This window comes from Ixodes scapularis, unplaced genomic scaffold, assembly GCF_016920785.2.
Source record: "Ixodes scapularis isolate PalLabHiFi unplaced genomic scaffold, ASM1692078v2 PGA_scaffold6__148_contigs__length_123643588, whole genome shotgun sequence".
Taxonomy (NCBI): Eukaryota; Metazoa; Arthropoda; class Arachnida; order Ixodida; family Ixodidae; genus Ixodes; species Ixodes scapularis.
This window is the reverse complement of record NW_024609881.1, coordinates 10,621,208-10,627,207: the sequence shown is the minus strand read 5'-3', so window position 1 is coordinate 10,627,207 and position 6,000 is coordinate 10,621,208.

Here is a 6,000-nt window from a genome sequence, read left to right as displayed (position 1 = left end):
ATGTGCGGCCTATGAAATGATGATGCAGACCACGGCAATAGATAGATTGGGCCTGCTTGCATTTCACGAGAGTCTACACATAATTTATCATTTAAAGTTCCTCCACGTAGAAGGGGTCCGTCTCCTCCTGTTCTTGAGTTGCAACAGAAGTCCTGGAGGTAAAGACGAGTATAGTTTTTCAGCAATTGCATTCGTTGTCTCTACTTACTAATTTTTACTCCCGAATCTCTCGGAGATGTGCGTCAAATATTCACCGTTTTGGGCTCATCAGAAGCGCACTAGATAGTGGCTGAGGGTCTAAACGTAAGGCTCAGGTGTCGAAGGCTATAAAAATCTCGGCCGCAAGTTGAGATAGCACTGAGGTACACTGTCAGACGCGCTCTGTGCAAACGGCAAAGGGTAGCCCAGGGGTGAGGTGACAGCGCCCCCACGAATTGCGGTGGGAGGTGGCGATTGCCCTAATTGCAAAGGCCGTAAGAAGAGAAAGAGAGCGCGCGCTTCCAGTCCGGCCGTGGCACAACGTCCGATCTTCTCCTTCCAGTACGCGCGCATGTTCGCCGCTTCGGAAAGCGAGCAAATCACGCGCCATAGGCACGAACACTGAAAATGAAACAGTTTAGGAGCCCTTTTTTGGAAATGTCCTTATTTAACAGAGTGAGAACTTAATTTGCTCCTTTTCGAAGTTCGGGCTGATATCTGGTTGCTAAAACCCTTGAACTGTTTTTAAGGTGAACTGCAGTAAATTTTAATAGCAAGTCTGATTCAGCGAAACAGCGCGAGCTCGCCGGCTTCCCCAGTGCTTTGGTTGCGCGTGCCTGCGCGTTCACAGTTGTGTTAGCAAGGGCGGGAAGCTCGCGCTGAAGGTGGAGCTTCTAGCCTCAGCTTAAAGCACGGTGGCTTAAAGGCCGGCTCTCACATGCAGCGAAGCGCTGTTGCAGCGCTGTTCACGTGCTATCTGCTACTTATCGCCTGTCATGAGCACCAGTTTCGTCAGAGCAATACAAAGCTGGTGAACGCTCCCGTCAGCACGCTCTTCACGCAATCCGTGTGTTGAGAGCCACTCGCTCACCGAAGCACCGAAGTATTAGCGGCAAGATATTTCGGTGGCTTCCTCCTATGGTTACCTCTCCTAACGTCGTTACCCTGTGAACAACAAGTTCGATGGTGTTTCTAATTAGCATGGTGGCAGCTGGAAATCATTGCGCTTTTAAACCAATACTGCCAACACCGTCAAAAATGAAGTTCTTCCATTACTCTTATTTCCGTCGATGAGGAATCCTTTGCTGAGACGACGACGACGACACAGCTTTGGGTTACCTTCGTCTGTATCTCCTAATTCCAGCTAAATAACTAACTGTATAACGATCCTACTTGCTGACATTCCGAGGTGTCCTTCAACAAGGGAGGGATCCGATCGCAGCGCACAAGGGGCCTCCTCCGAGGAGGCCAGGATATTTGCAAAAATGTCCACCACGGCATCGCACCTACCGGCGGCCCTCGGAGAGGACCAAGGACAAGCAAGTTCCGCCACGCTCGTAAAAGATGGGTACACGATTCCGCTGAAGGAAGCTCTCACAGGTACAGTCACCAGCCCGTCATCGACGATCATGTGTACCCACGACAACGATCCCATGAAATCCGACGAGGGAGAACATGAGGCCGTTCATGGGAAAAAGCGACGCAAGACCTGCCCGAGCAAAACGCCAGCTCTCCAGGAAGGGGCAAACCTTCAAGTCGGATGCACCGTACTCTACGCCCCCACTGACAACCAGAACATTGACTCGCTCAGCAAGTTCAGACTCACAGACTTTCTGAACAACGCTGCGCCAGGCATGGTCACTGTTCGCGTAAACAAAGCTCGGAACATCCTTGCAGTCGACGTGAAAAGACCCACGTTCAAAGCCGAGCTCCTCAAGGTGACCAAGCTTTGTACAGTGCCGGTGAGAGCCTACCTACCAAGAGAACACTCAGGCGGTTTTGGCGTCCTCCGGGATATAGACCCGGACTATACCGAAAATGACATAAAGACACACCTGCAGTCATCCATCGGCATAGTTGAAGTGAAGCGACTCGGCAAAACATCGCCCGTGGTACGCGTAACATTTGCAGGAGAGCAGGTGCCCCAACACGTAAAGGTGGGCCTCGTGAGAACACAAGTGATTCCCTACAGAGCACGCCCTCTGCAATGTTACAAGTGCTACAAGTTTGGCCACATTGCAGCTGCATGCACGACTATGTCACAACTGTTCCATCGGTGCGGCAAAAGTCATGACGGCATGTGCGAAGGCGCCCCGTACTGCGTGAACTGCGAAGGTGACCACGCCTCTAACGCAGCGGATTGCCCGGTTAAAGAGAGAGAGACTGAGATTATAAGGTACAAGCTCGAGCACAACACCACATTTCGCGAAGCGAAAGGATCCGTACATGCTAAGAGACAGGTTAGCAAGAAAACGACTACTAAAAACACGCACTCATCTAAGAACTCCACCAACATTGTACTTCCTCTGACTGCTGAAGAGTTCCCTGTGCTTAAGACACCGGAGGGTGCAAGTGACAAGTCCGTGGGCGTAGCGTCCACCACAAACAGTTCTCCAAAATCATCCTTTTGGGAACAGCCAAACATCAAAGACATCACCTCGCACACGGTTTCGGAGGGGCATATGCCGACATCCAACCAGACAAGTGGAATGGAACATGGTTCTCCTTTTAAAGCCATAATTGCACTTGCGATCACTGCGTTTCGTAGACTATTGAACGCACTCTCACCTTCGTCAGCGCTTCATCAAGTGATCGGGGCAATCCTTTCCCTAGAGCCCATTATTATGATGGCATTCTGAAGGTCTTTCATGCTTTCCTCACTCGTGAGCAGAATAACTGTCTCCGTTTTAGAGTAGTCACCGCCGAAATCATCATTTATCATTTATCAAATGCCTCATGGCGTAGCTGGAAGTGTATGGCCTATTCATGACAGCACACAATAAAACGACCAGAACAACCCAAGACACCGGGTGCCCGACAATTCTGCAGTGGAATTGTAACGGTCTAAGACAAAGACTCACGGACCTCAAAGCACGGCTACTGGAACATCCATTTGATATACTACTGCTACAAGAGCCACGAATGGAACAAAAACATATCAAGATCCCTCAGTACACCGCTTACGCGACCAAGCAGACAGGCAAATATCCGTAGGCAGTGATACTCGTGAGGAACAGTGTATACCACCATCAGCTGGACATCACCAAGTACTGCTCAGAGAGGGCGGACTTCGCCGGGGTGCAAGTGCGCGCACGCAGAAAAGATATCGTGATAGTTTCGGCATACATACATCCATTGGGCAAGTGGCGACCACGTGTGCTGGCCGAGATGAGAGCGGAGCTTGGCACAGACAAGGATATGCTGATCGGCGGCGACATCAATGCTCACAACGAGTCCTGGGGAGACGGGAAGACAACAGCCAGAGGTCGGAGACTGCAGAAACTCCTGGACACAACGGACTTCGAAGAAATTGGCACAGGGACCCCAACATTCCTTAGGGCAGACACGCAGCAAAGTGTTATAGACCTGACATTCACGGCCGGGACACTCAGAATGCAACGAGCGACCCCTCAACCCGACGGATGGGGAAGTGACCACACACCCATCATAGTGGGAAACCTCCCTAAACCCCCTAAACCGCCCTCGAAGACTTGAAAAGTTGTCGACTGGGCTAAGTACCGGTGGCACCTCTCCAGCTTACGTGCTAGTGGTCAACCCCTCACCACTCAGGCTACGGCCGAAGCACTTCGACTGGCGACTCACACGGTAAGCGTGCCCACCAACAGGCCAAATTCAACCTAGAGTGGCTGGAGCTTCGCGCAAAAAGAAGACAAGTCCAACGGCGAGCCAAGAGAACAAGGCTACCCGCGGACCAGGTCACGTTCCGGAGACTTGACGCAAAATTTAAAAGGCACGGAAAACGGCTAGCACGAGAACAATGGCAGCTCAAGTGTGAAACACTAGAGGGAAGAGGAGGGAGCACAAGCGCATGGAGAATGGTAAGGAGCTTGACATGCAGACCGGGACTAAGACACCCCATCATCGGCATGGCCATCAAGCTGCATATTACCACACAAGCTGTGGTAGAACTCATCACGGACGCACCTACTCAGTGCCCCGTCCCTCCCTGCAGGACCGAGGAAACCACCCAAAGGCTGGATCCGATGGAGACCGCGGGAATTTCAGGCGATGACCATAGGACAGGAGGACCTTCATCTCCATGAGCTCAAACAAGCCCTCGCATCGCTGCCTCGAAAGGAGTCGGCTCCTGGACCTGACGGAGTGACAAATCAAGCGCTTCGAAACCTTGAAGAGGACGCCTTGCCAGACCTCCTGGCATACCTTAACGAGGTATGGACAACAGCATGCCTCCCGGAAGACTGGAAGAAGGTCATCGTCGTGCCACTGCTCAAGCCCGGCAAACCGTCAGACCAGCCCAACTCCTACCGTCCGATAGCTCTCACGTCGTGCGTCGGGAAGCTCCTCGAGCGGATAATCCTCTGCAGGCTGGTGCACCATCTCGAGACGGTAGGACCTCTGCCAGAGTGCTACGTAGGATTTCGACGTGGCAGATGCACAGCGGACGCCATCGCTGACCTGGTCACAGCGTTGGAGAACGGCAAGGCCCGACACCCAACAACAGGTGTAGTTCTCCTTGATATCTACAAGGCCTTCGATGCCGTTGAACACAACAGCATCGTGACAGAGCTGAAGAGACTGGGAATCGGTGGCCGAATGCTTGCCTTCATCCGCGCGTTCCTGGAAGGCCGCGAGGCACAAGTGAGCGCTGCGGGTGTCTGCAGCACAGTGAGGCGTATGACACGAGGGGTACCGCAAAGTAGCCTACTGAGCCGCTGTTGTTCAATGTGGCGTTGGCGGCGCTCCCACAAGCAGCCCGGATAGGCGAGCGGATGATCCGCCCAGTGCACATGGCGGTTTACGCAGATCATATTGCCATCTGGGCGGTCGACCGAGGCTGCTGTAGGAAAAGCGTCCAGAAGAAACTGCAGAGAGCTCTGGACAACATCTACCATTTTCTAACGACACTGGGCCTCACACTCTCCACGGCAAAATCGGTAGCCCTGCTCAATGCGCCACACAGGATGTACAAGTTCACATTGTCTCTACAGATTGCAGGGGCCACAGTACCAATGGTAAAGCAAGCAACATAGCTGGGCCTGAAACTACAGGGTGTCACAAAAGAAAATTTACACGGTCTTTTTTACCGCAAAAATAAACTAGGCTTCGCCGAACGCTCATTCTCCGCCCAAAGGTACAGCTAGAGGTCACAACCAGATGCCAAAGTTTCAGCCCCATCCGATAACCTAATCAAAAGTTATTAGTGATTTCCTAAAAATCTCAATGGGAAAATGGAGCCCATTTTCGCCAGTTTTCGGTTTCTGGTGCCATAGAGCCCCATGTGTTTGAAAACTCCGTCGGCCGCCATTTTCCCATTGAAATTTTCAGAAAATCACATATAACTTTTGATTAAGTTATCGGATCGGGCTGAAACTTTGGCATCTGGTTGTGACCTATAGCACTACCTTTGGGCGGAGAATGAGCGTTGGGCGATGCCTAGTTTATTTTTGCGGTAAAAAAGACCGTGTAAATTTTCGTTTGTGACACCCTGTAGATGACAGAGTCTCGTGGCAACCAGCTGTGAGCACAGTCCTCAACAACAACAAGAAAACGACGTCCATCCTTCGCATCCTTGGAGGGGTACGAGGAGGCACCTCACAACGCATGATGCTTCAACTTTACCATGGACTGATCAAAGCACGAACGCTCTACGCACTCCCACTCCTGGACTTCAACCACAGGCAGTGGGCAAGCTTGGAAAGGGCACAAAGAGTGGCACTGCGCATATGTCTAGGCGTCCCACGGACGGCATCATCGCGCCACACGCTAGTAGAATCGGGAACAAACACAGTGCAAAATGCAGCGACAGAGCGGGCTGTACGA